This window comes from Cynara cardunculus (genome assembly GCF_001531365.2).
Source record: "Cynara cardunculus var. scolymus isolate 2C chromosome LG 16, CcrdV1, whole genome shotgun sequence".
NCBI lineage: Eukaryota > Viridiplantae > Streptophyta > Magnoliopsida > Asterales > Asteraceae > Cynara > Cynara cardunculus.
Genome location: NC_037543.1, coordinates 4323683 through 4337320, shown reverse-complemented (window position 1 = coordinate 4337320; position 13638 = coordinate 4323683). Strand labels below are relative to the sequence as shown.

The 13638-nt window shown below is 36.5% G+C and overlaps 1 long non-coding RNA gene across 1 annotated transcript; it reads right to left on the bottom strand.

Annotated features, from left to right (window-relative positions):
- Nucleotides 1-5595: 5595 nt before the first annotated feature.
- LOC112529797 lies at nt 5596-13292 on the bottom strand. Its single transcript, XR_003070950.1, has 3 exons — nt 12181-13292; nt 12005-12078; nt 5596-6074 (listed from the first exon to the last, which is right to left on the bottom strand). It is a non-coding gene; the product is annotated as an uncharacterized LOC112529797 (long non-coding RNA).
- Nucleotides 13293-13638: the final 346 nt, after the last annotated feature.

Sequence of the window (13638 nt, the reverse complement as noted above, 5' to 3'; positions counted from 1 at the left end):
TAAAATCACCAATAAACAACACGAGTGCAACGATGAGTTTTTATCATGGCTTATTGGTTGGGTGAATCCACTAAGCCGCTACACAAAGATATGAATGTGGAGCGTTCCAAACATCCAAAGCAGAGTGACACAAGTTACAAAGTCCAAAGATAACGTTTGCGTTTACATTCGGTGCAACTTCATCTTCATAATTCAAATGCATCACGTTAGAGGGAAGAACAACTTGTCAGTTGAAGTGATGCTTAGATCCAACTTGTAATTCATGGTTTGTCAAAGTGACTGAACAAAATGCCCAATTGAATCACCAATTTCCCCCGAATATGCCCCGCCCCTAGTTTCATTTGTCGTTGGGGCTAATTATTTGGTCGATACCTCTAGATCATACATCTGACTGGTTGCGGTTGGTGTAATCGTCATATGTCGAATCCATCGGTTTCCATGCTATGCAAGAATTTTCAATGTGCCATACATTCACTCTTCTTTTATCTACTAAATATATTGCTAGTTAAATTTAAACAAACCTTATAAGTCCGACCTTTTCGATTATGCTTCTCAGTTTGATAACATAATCAATATGAACCGAAAACTCGAGAAATGAAGACCCACCTTGAAAACCGCTAGGCTAAAATAGAAATTGCTACTGTTGCAAGATCAAGAGAGATGAGAGAATCAGGTGATTTGCAAAATTTGTTGATACGACAATTTAATGGTATTTTGGTAACATAATTAAGGGTGATTTTAAGTGCGTCTCTCCCTACCTCTCTGCGAACCAAATGCCACCTTGGGGATTGTTTGGTTTGCATAATTCAAAAGATCTCAAAAATTTGAATGATCAATTCATTTGACCAAATTCCTATTCATTTGTTTGGTTCATTGCCTGAAACAGATGGAATATTTTAAATTCATTTGAATTCTCAAATTAATGAAATTATCATTTCTTGCATAAGTGAAGGAATTGAATTCCATCCATTTGCATCCAATTTAACCAATTCCATCCATCCCCACACCACCCACCCCACCAAAATCCCTAATCGACTACTGACCACCATGCAACCACTGTCGTTGTTACGACTACCACTCCCAACCCGTCACCCACCCACCTCACCACTATTATCGTCGTCAAAGCCACCACTCTGCCACCCATATACCACCATGCTACTATTGTCGTCTTTCACACCTACCATCCTCACCCCATTAACCACCATGCCATTGCTGTCGTCGTCACAACTACCACCACCGACCACTATTGTCGTTGTCACTTCTACCACCCTACCCATCCCACCTAACCCCTACCCCACCTACCCTACCGACCATCGTGCCTTTATTGTCATCGTCGTAGCTATCATCCCACCCTCCGCTACCACCTACCCACGTGGAAATGGATATGGAGGGTGTAAAGGTCCACTCACCACCAATACACTAATGTCGTCATCACAACTGCCATCCCACCTCACCTCCCCCACCTCCGACCACCAATATCATCAATGCTGCTAACGTTGTTGTCACAACTGCAACACCCCCAACAACCATGCACCCCCACCATCATGCCATTGTTGTTATTGTCACATCTACCACCCCACCCTCCTCCAAACAAAGATGGAGATTCCAATTCTTTTGAGAAATCTCATTTCGATCCTTATCAACCAAATAAATGGTCAAATTCCATTTTGCAAACCAAACACTCCCTTAAATTCTCAAAGTCATGGAACTTTTTATAGAATAAAGAAAATAGATTTAATAGGCCAGAGAGGAAAGGATTGGAAATTAACCATTGAAAATTGTTTAACTAGGATTATTGTTCGAGGAAAAAAACTAGTTGTATACAAATGCAATGTATTTGAGATATACATTTTTTTTAATTATAATTCTTGAAAGAAAAATTTCTAGAATTTTTGAAAGGAAATTGGAAATTTATGTTTATAAATAACTAATATATTAAATCGTTTTTTTTCTCAAAAATTAATACTGATCTTTAGAGAGTAAATTTATTATATGAAAAATTATTACAATAACACAAACTAATATCTCGAATCATCCCTCAATTACACTCACACTTTTCAAAAAGTGAAATCATCTATTTACACTCTGTAACAAACACGCAACAAAGAAACGATCAATAAGGTAGTTTACAAAAATCCAGTAAATGATGGAGAAGACTCCTACTATAATCGATAAATGCCTATCGGGTAAAAGATACTTACCAACAATTCATTTTGATGGTCGAGAATATTACGGTGAGGATGATGACTCCTATCGATAAACACTTACTCAATAAACATTTGGTAAACAATCCCTTAGTATCATTATCTTCATTAGTTGTAATATATGTTCCATTTGAAGAAAAATTGAATTAATGCTTTACCAATTACTAATTATACAAAATATTGTTTTGCACATGTTTTTTTTTAATAAATAAATTGCAATTTTGGTCCCTATGGTTTGATGTTTTTCTTGGTTTGGGTATCTACAAAACTTTTATTACAAATATGGTATGTATTTTTACTTGGTTTTGTTTCCTCCCACTAACGAATGTTAAATTACAACAGTTAAGTCATGGGTATAATACAACTGTAATTTTACATCCGTTAATGGGAAAGACCAAAACCAAAGAAAAATGCATACCCCAGAAATTGTTTTGCAATAATTTTTTTATAGGGACCTAAACCAAGGAAAACAACAAACCATATGGACTAAAATTGCAATTTACTCTAAATTTAGAGGTTGTTTGGCAATTGCTGAATGGTTTGGTGCAGAATGATTACGTGATCCGAATGATTAAGAGGTTCTCATAAGATAGTGCACAATGAAATATAATTGTTTGGTAATTATGTACAATAAAATTAAAGCTCTTAATGGTTAAGGAAGATCTATGATACAAAATCATTCAGAGGGTTCTATAATCATTAAGAATCAGATTTTTTTTGCCAAACAAGATTCACCTCTTAACGATTCAAATATTGTCTCTTAATAGAACTATTGAAAGGTAATCAAACAACCTCTTAGGGGCTGTTTGGCGGTTGCTGAATGGTTTGGTGCAGAATGATTAAGTGGTCAGAATGGTTAAGAGAACCAAAATGGTTAACTGCTGAATGAAATAATGTTGTTTGGTAACTGTTCTCTGAATGACAACAAATTACCATTTTAACCCTCTGAATGATTTAGTACTGAATGAAATAGAACTGTTTGGCAGAATCTGAATAGAACAATTATTTTGCAAATATAACTACATATTTCATATTAATCCAAACAAACGTAACATTATTAGTTCAACCACAAATGCAACTTGGTAAGGTCCTACTTTCGAATGTAACTTTGTAAGTTTGGTTTAAAACCCCCTAAGAAATCTGTAATACAAGGGACACAATTCAATATCATCTTCAACCACAAATGCAAACTCATCATTGGAAGCAGTCCGGTAATGCACCATCTTCTCCCCAAACGTCCACTCAAATCCATCAACAAAATCGAGAATCAGACGAGATTCATTCAGTTTCTGATCCAAATACTCATCCTTTTGATCCAAAACCTTGAAGTGATCAATGAATATATGTATATTCGTAGGTAAGGACTTCGATTGTGAGTGAGAAATTAGGGTTTTGGAATTTGTTTACATTTGTATTCGTGAGTGGGAATTGAGTCATGGGAGGAGACAAGGGCAGAACAGATCATAATCAATTCATCAACAAGAAATTGACATTAACTGAACAAAATCCTAAACCTAATTTCGCAACTCAATAAAACAGATTTGAGAAATTGAACACAACAGCAAGGGGGCTGTGAAAGGCAAAAGAAGGAACGAGGGTGGGAGGAACGATCGACACAGCAAACCCCTTTGAATCAACTCGTGGAAGACGACACAACAACAATTCGGGAGAGGCAGCAACTCATGGGAGGAGACGAGATCGATTGGAAGGAGGAAGGAGGAAGGAGGGGTGGGAGGAGCAGCGGCGATAGGCGACTAGCGACCGGCGACCAAACGGAAGATAACGGGAGACAAGTTACCTGATAGAAGCGAGACCGACGAAGCTGTGGAAAGCGCGACCGACGACACAGAGGTGGAGGTCACTGGCGATGGAGAAGATGGAGGCGATAACCGGCAACCTATGCAAGGCGACGACTTGGTTGAAGGAGACAATGAGCGCGGCTGGTAAAGGGTGTGGAAGGGTAAAGAGGGAAGAAATGTAATCTGAATGGTTTAGTGTAGTCCTACCCTCAAAATGGTTAAGAGGCTTGTGTAACCATTAAAAGGCTTGTTTTTTTTTTGCCAAACACTTTACCTCTAACCGATTAAGAGGTTGACTCTTAATGTCACCATTAAGAGCCAAACAAACAGCCGCTTAATGTGTTGCATTCCAAGAATTGTTACAAAATACTTTGTAAATTTTTTGATTCACATACTTTTTATATAAATATTACTTATTGAGAAATATTATAGACAACTTTTTGAATATAAACAAACAACAAAAATTCATTTAATTTGGCTAACATCATTTTTATATATTGTTGCATTGTGATTGGTTTTCTTCTGTCGATAGATATTGAACATATTGGGTGACTAATCGTAGAGTTGAGTTCTGATGAGAAGAAAAGTTACAGTGAAAAGCGTAAGAAAAGATCTCCACCATTCAGTTAATCATAATTGAATGTCACCATTAATGAGGTGTACCGACATACACCAGGATCAATTCACTTCTAAAACGTAATTCATAGGTGGACATGAGATTCAAATGATCAAGGTTGAAATTTATTCTTATGATTCTCATCATAACTTCGCTTTTCACACGATCCTTCGCCTCTATTTGCATTCCTCATATACGGCTATTAGGTAAACTGGATCATTTTATCATAGGGGAACTAGGTTAAAACAATTCTTAGAATCTCTCGGAATTAAAGCAATTAAGATTTAATGTTTTACATTGTATTCACACGCACACGTATAAGGAGTTCAAAAGAAAACAGTAACCAAAGATCAAGAACAGTAACCATTTTATGAAAACATAAAAACATCCTTATCACATATGATAATACATGTGAGGGGACTAGGTGCTATGCAGACGACTTGGCCCCTAATTAACCTAGTACGCCCCAAAGGTCATCCATTTTGATCTTATATCACATGTATTATCATATGTGATGATAGTAATATCACACTCAAAACACCTTATCTCTGGCCTAATAATGTGCAGGCAACTTGATCCACAACGTAGGTTGCATCAAAAGTCGTTTGCATATCGTATTTAGTAAAAGATGTATCACATGTGATTAATTAACTATAGTTAAAAAGTATTATGATGTTTTCGTATGAAGGTGTTCTCGTTTGAACCATTCCCTATATATAATGGTAGCATGGTGGTGGATTCTTATCGATTGATGGATATTAGAGACTTGCACCATTCTAGACATGATGGATATTAGAGACTTGCACCATTCTAGACATGGGATACATTGCGATTAGTTCATATTTTTTCACTACACACCCTCACGAGGCTTCGAAGCCCGGCTTACAAAGATACATGTGCTAATAAATCTGAAGAGAAATTAGGTTTATAGGTGATCTGACCGTGCTAATAGAATTTTTCACAAGACTTAAGTTTATAGGACCACACAATACAACATCTTATAAGCCATTTTGAAAGAAGCTATTTAGAAAAGATGGAACGTTTTGCACTTCAAGAACCACCACCTAAACAAATTGATCACCCAATAACTCCCCCCGAACACAGCTTACAACTTTCATCGTACTGTGGGTTCCAAACCTGGGGTGGCACCATATAACTCGATCCATTATATTATAAACATGGTGGATTAATTCTACTCAAAATATAGATTTACAAACACGTCGAGTACTATGCTTGAAAAATGCAGAAACCTGCAAGAGGCTTGAAAAAGACTCCAGGTTTGCACCACTGACAAATATGCCTCGAAGCTGCAAGTGGGAATTTGAGGGCTACAGAAAATTTCTGCATTTGATGCCATGCCAATATCATCTCCAAGAACCATGAGTACCATCTAACCTACCTAAAATCCTCAAGTTCTTTGATGTTGTAGTACTTTTCAACTGATCAATATGCTGTCTGCAGGCCAATACAAAAAATTCAAGTCATGTAACAACGGACCTACGTTTGCCAAGATTCATTTGATAGTAGCCATTATCGGGGACCAAGTCAGCAAGCATAGAACTTATTATATCCATACAGACATAACACATGCTATATAAAGTTACTTTAAACAACATAGAATCCTTCTCCAAGAATTTTCAGATGCTGTGGTTGAGTACCATGTTTACTAAACAAAATTGCATATCATGTAGCAGGAACTATTATGAACAAGTGGTCACCACAATCTTCCTTCAGAGGTGAATACCAAATAATGGAAACAAAGACGACGATAGAATTAAGGGATAACGTTTTATTTGAAGATGACTAGCCTACACTCTGACAGTTATTCCGGAATGTTCAGAATAAAAAACGAAGAAAGTATCGGCTGATTCTACTTATTTTGTACCCTTCTCCTGAATATCGAATCCACAACATCCTGATAAAATATATAATCCTCAAATGTGAAAACTGAGGTTTGGAATCTATCTTCATGATCTTGCAGTTATTGTTGCAATGGCTATGAGGGGTCTGCAGATTGAAATTCTAGCAAGTGCACGTCCTAGGATCAAGGATTCAGGAGGTCATAATCACATGATTCCACTCTCGAATCAATCCGCTAAGAATAATAAACCAAGTCTTCTTCCAGTGGCAATCCAATTACAACTATAGATGACTTGCTCCTGTGTGATTTAAACAGTTCCATTAGCCTAATCCTTTATTCAGTGATCAGTTACCCTAATTTCTAGATTGCTACTCTTACTAGTAATCTACTAAGATCTTGGTTATCGAGTAACATTCTACCTTTAACTGGCTGCATTGACCTTCAACAATGCTTATTGATCAATTTGTGAACCCTAGTCATTGTTGCTTACTCATCAATAATATGCCCTCTAGAAAATGGCGCACTGCAACTCTAAACTGTCGAAGCATGACTTTGTTCTTCCACCAAAATATTTGGATGTAAATAGGGATCTGAACCTTTGATCACCTTTAATCTCAAACCCACCCATGAATCAAGCTTGATACGGGGATTGATCCGGTGCATCTTGTGCATCTCATCCTAATGCGCATCTAAGGGTGGAGATCCCTTCTTTCGCTTCTCATCTTAACTCTCCATCTCACCGGAACCCAACCCTAGTTCTCGCTTGATATCTTGCCGGCACTTTTCTTGTAAACTGAGTAAAATGATCCATCATGTCAAAATCTTACCCGTTGGCTGTTTAGCAACCAGGTAAAATGTTTCCACACAAAGTTCAATGTCTAGCGACCAAGCATTTTATAAGATTAGTCTTTGTAATATGAGTATTAATAGCATCAATAAGTTTATGTTCTGCTTAATTTGTCTAGTCTTAAACCCTCATTTCTAGGTAAAATAAGGGCCTAAAGACTGTAAGGGATTGTAAATTTCTTACACTCCAAAAGCCTATGATGGGTACAACCCGCTATGTGGGCCGACTAATCCCAGGGCGACCACCTGCAAAGTGGGTAGCCTGGAGTCACCGCATTTGAACCTCCGTGGCCACAAGGGGATTTTTGTTCCTCCAAGGATTTGAACCTGGGACCTCCCGCACTTTTGACCTTTGGAGCCAAGCTCAAACCTTTTAATACACTACAAAGTGCTTTTCCTATAGAGTTACTCTAAGCCCTAGAAGAACCCAAAACTTGTTTATAGGCCCCTTCCTTGAATTGGTGCCATTTCAAAATACCACAATATATCAAGATGCATCATGTGCAGTGCAAGTCCCTATAATTCAATCTACATCCAACAAAACAAATGCATGGTGACACTGTTGATTTTATATATATGTACCAGCTAGGCTAGTTTAACGAAATGATCATGAGAAATGATTCATCCCATTGCTCTTCATAATCACCAACAAGATACATGAAGTACAATTTAAGCCAACTTAGTACATAGCTTTTGTTATTTGGAGCGATTATCATGATGATAGAAAAGAAAATGTGCTGAGAGTGTGTCAATGGGTGGTCGTAAGGTAGATGAAAATTTGGTATACGTTAGTTATGTAAAACTATAACAATTTAACGACCACATATTTTACCTACGTTTTACTTGAAAAAAGAGAGCCTAGTACGGGTCCAAACGTTAGGCCAACATGAGTGCATGTATAAGACTATCTGCCAAGGAAATAAATAAAGTGTGACGGTTTGGTTTGGTTCATTTTCCCAAAATAGCGTTCCTCAGATTTATTTAGCACTTCGCATAAGGAAATATATGTGATCAACAACCATCTACTCATCCGTTGTTTACAAGATCCATCAGAACATACAACATCACACCTTTATGCAAGTATGTCTACTCTAAAAGGTATCTAGGCTCATAGTAATAAAACTCCTTCCATCCAAAAGAAATGCCACACGAGTACCTTGAGACCATAATAATACATGTTAAACCACCACCAGATCACATGCATATGTAAGACAGTTACAGTGATGAAAGGTAATATAGATAGATAGATATCCCATTAAGAGAGATTTCTTGGCCAAGAAGAAGTATCGATAAAACCACTAATGCTTCAACTAATTTTGAAGTGCATTTTCATGACCAACAAAACATAGTTCTAAGAAGTGAATGACAATTCAACAAAAGAGATGAAACTTAGAAATGAAGACGAGAAAACAATGGGGGGCCATTTAAAGAGAACCCGAGGACACAATTTGAGATGAGAGTCTCAAGGATTAACTTTGACCGATCAAGGGAATGTTTGGGTAAATGAACAATAGGATGGTTTTCTGAAATCACGCTTGGATAGTGTAAATCACTTTCTGAATCAGATATTTTGACCCTATAGCCTTGAGTTGCACGAAATTCTGATTGTGGGATAATCCAAGAAGAAACAATCTAATTCTTAGACATAGAAATTAGATTATGTTACTGTTGGTGTTTCAATTCTATCAATCCTTTCACTCGAGAGCCAAAAAAATGAAGGTTATTTCCAAAAATTGGATAAGACCAAACAGTTATGGAAGGTTATATGAAGGTTAACAACAGTTAAGAACCAAAAAAAACATCTGTTAGGAACTAACCATCCGTTAGGGACCTCAGCCAGGGGAACTTCAATAGATGGATCACTGATTTGTTTTCTAGGAGCATACCTGTTAGAATAGTACAAGATACATGGAGGGAAACTTATGTCGTAAGATTGAACAAACTATAATTGAACTTGGTTGTGCCATTCTTTCCAAATAAGGTTGATGTTTATTGTTCACTTCTACTTACAGTCCTAATTCTCTGAACTAAATCACAAGCAACTAGAACTCCATATCAAATTCGCAATTCCTTCCTCTTAAGTCCCCCTGATGAGACCATAGATTCATCTTTGCCACCTGTCTAAAACCCACCAAACTCCTACGTTGCTTCCTCTCTATTGGCATCACATCTCTAACCTCTAGTTAGCTTCCCCGATGCCCTCGCTCGTCAGTTGCATCTTAGCAAATCCAACTTCCTATAGCATCTTCGCTTCCACAGTTCCTCTAATCAAGTGCATTATATTAGGCACATGCAACCCCAAATGGTTTCAACCTCTCCATGATTCCCTTGATCCCTGCAGTGCTCTCATCACCTCACATCCCAACGACTCTCTTGCTGCTGATTTACCAGATTCAATTTAGCTATGGTTTCACTATGCTCAAGCCTCGAAAATTTGTAGGTAGACCGAATCAAGTTTTTTTTCTTTATATTAATTGGGTACAGTTGGCTTGAATTTGGGGTCATGATTAATGGCATCTCCCCTTTTTCTTTCTTTATCCTTTTCTTTTTAACTGTGTACCACCATAGTACTGAATTCTCTTTATATACACAGAAACACATTATATTAAAAGAGTTCATGTAGCCACCACCAAGCAATTGGAAATAAAACAAATCTAAATCAAAACTTAACAAGTATCTACGATTTGGAAAAGTTTCTGATTTCACATAGCATAAAAAAACCATCTCCTGTTGTCATAAAACAACCTGAACCATCAAGATTTGGCTGTGTGCTCAAAACACTCACAAGTTCATCTGATTCCTACTTATCTTTGGGACATGGTGATTCATCTGAAGGAAAATTCAACCTTGAACAAGCAGTTTATAATTATATCATCTAAGTTGATTAATTTCAGGAAATAATTGCCACATGTAAACTATAAGTGATATCCAAAAAACCAACTGCCTAGTAGTTTAAATAACCCTCATGTGCAAGGCTTTTCCATGTCCAGAAACAAGCCCATAGTTTTATTGACTACCATCTAGGTTTTGCCACAAAATATACATGGACATGGCTGGGTTGGAAAGTGGAACATATGATGTCCAATGGCATGACAAAATACTCAAGTTGAAGTTGGTTAAAAACTTGATATATATATATATATATATGTGTATATATTCATACATACATTTATGAAGAAAATTTTAGTAGGTTTTAACTTTCATCTAATTTATATAACATTAAAAACATTTATTGAATCATTGCTGAAAGCCTAAAGTTAACAACAACTTTCAAGAAGCAGACCTGATTGGGGTCCCCCACACCCCCAGACCCTTTCCAAGAGCCACAAATAGAATCAATATTTAAGAGGAGAACATGAAGCAATTACAGCTCCTTGATTCAAGAAAAATGGTCTTGCCGGTCTTATAAAATGTGATATTAGCTCATTTAAAGAGGAAAACGATGTGGCAAATCTTGGATTCTTTCAATTCAAACCGCACGATATATCATTGATTCCACATTAGCTTTAGTTAATTTGACTATAAAAAGAAAAGCACAATAAAGTTTGTAGGAAATGCTATTTAAAATAGTTCATAAACTAATTAATAAACCACTCAATCATATGTACACATAAGAAGCATATCGACCAGAAACAAACAAGGAACATGTATACAACGACACATTGTTTACTATATTAACAGATAGTAAAATGCATAACACATACAAATAAGATAACAATTTGAATACAATTTTCAAGTAAAATGTTTGATCTGCCGAAAAGGAACATAATCTTCAAGATCAACAAGACAGTAAGGTCTACTGATTTGCAAAGTTTAGAAACAGAAAACTGCATATATATTAGGATTTCTCAAAATAGAACTTGCTGACTGAAGTGGTAACTCAACCTTCTAAGAGCAAAGATGATGATGAACAACAATTACACCTTGTTCAAACTATGGTATATGTATTTGCAGATTCAAATAGATACAACAAACAGCGTTCAACATCATCATTAACTAGAAATACCAAAAGCTGACTTCCTTCAAAAGCTATAATGCATGTAACAATTTTCAACATTTGGCGTAAATTAATCCATTATACAGGTAAACCACCTCTCACAAAATCAAAAGATCAAATCTCTACAGTGGAAACCAGGTATTTAAACTAGGCCAACTAATTAATTATGATCAAAAGGGGGGAAGTATTGCTTATGTGTGTGTGTGTGTGTGTGGGTATGCTGCAAATCTTGATTCAGATTGGATATCTTCAAAAACTTTGAAAAACAACTTTGATTATTTATTGGAGTCTATAACTCATTGAAATGAAACATTTGCTAAGCAAAAGGTGAAAAACCCTAGAGGGTATTATCTAGTGTTCAACTAAACCCAATACTAGAATTAAAATTCCATCCTTTGGGACATTTCTGGTGTTCCTTGAAAGAAAACAGTCTTGTGAATTCAATGTAGAAGTTACAAGAAAAGAAAGGAAGGAAAAAAACAAGATGGTTTCAAAGTAATTATAAATGAAAGGTAAAGAAATGGAAAATGAAGAGATATGAAGTTGAAGGAGATAGGTATGAAGACATGCTAATTAATAACACTAGACAACAGAAAAAATGCAGTCAAACTAACGTCATGTCGATAATTAAAAAGGTAGTCAACAGATGTACTTGAGTAGGTTAAAATCACATAAACAAACCTTGCTTTTGGAAAATTTCTATTGATGAATATCAACAGTCTTTACAATCTTGACGTGGTCTGGGAGTTCATAATCTGCACAAGACAGAAACCCAAAGAAGTAAAACGGGATTCATCCATAAATCTAAGACAATGCAACGAATCTAAACGATTTCTCAAGATTTGCAGAACAGATACCTTAAGCCTGGGAATAGACCAAGATCAAGAACAGCAAATCCAGTCAAGATTCAAAATTTCTGAGTGCAGAGATCGCATGCGCGAAGAGAAATTAAAAATGAAAAAGAAAGAGAGGAGGACCATCCTAAATAACGTGCTGTTAAGGCAATAGTCACATAATAATGTCAGTTTTCCGTTGATTTAGCACAGTAAACCATGAAAAGTCACGCTTTCATCAAACTAAACCCTACTGCTAATTAAGTATATAGTCTATTAATAATATAATATTCAATAACCATAGCTATTATTATATGTATTGATATCCAAAAAAACACACTAATTAACAAAAGATCATATCAGGTGTGTTTCTTCAACGACCCCCTCATCATATCATTCATTTTGCCGAAAGAATCCAAATTAACAGATCACAACAACAACGGACACCAAACTATGCTGTTGTTGCTTTATGATTCGAGTCATATTGAGTCTCACTCGCCGATTAAGAAACCCAATATATATATATGTAATTTAGTTCAACAAAATGGTTTCAGAAAACGAGTGAGAAAAGCTCGAAGAAAAAGGGAAGGAAGGAAGGAAGGAAGGAAGGAGAAGCAAAGGATGAAGGTGACAGATAGAGCAGTGAGCACCCAAAACAATCATACAAGTCGCTTGGGTACAATTTGCCTTTGTGTGCTCACTCTCTTCTGTCAGCTCTATCTCTCTCCCGGCAAGTACTACTTTTCCAAATAGGGTAACCAAACCAAATGCATGAAATAGAGCCAAAAGAAGGAGGAGAAGGTTTCAAAGTCAGATCTGAGAGCACAAAGCAAAAATACCCATTTAAGGAAACGTACCCCTGAAAGAACATCTAGGGTTTGGGTCAGTTAAAAAAAGGCAAAAACCCCACAAAGCAAAAAACGCGAAACAAGGCATCACTGATACCAAAACTCTACTCTCTGAGTGGTATGATAAGGCTATTGAGTACTTGGTGTACTTGGTTGATGATGGGGTTCTCACTCTCTCTCTCCTAACATGCGATGAAAAACTGGTGGTGTGAAGCAGATGCTGGACACATAAAACAGTAGCGACGGCCACCACATATACATACACTATTGGGGAATCTAGAGAGAGAATGGGTGCTCAGGGTCCGAATGGGGACGGGACAAGAGATGAGATGAACAGGTGAGCGACCTTCGGGTTCTTATCGCCTTGCTTTTGGTATTATCTTGGTTTTATTTATCTTTTAAAAACCTTACCTTTTTTGACGTCAATATTATGAGTTTCAAAACTCGAACCAAATTGCACGAATATCAGCCTTTCACTCACCATCAACCAATCATTTATCTTAATCTATTTATATTATAAGGTTTGGATACGATTTCTTTTTATAATCCACCATAATTTAGTATTAGAAAAATACAAATGGTCAAGTGAAACATTTTCGGTATATCCAACCCAACTATAATCCTAGGATAACCA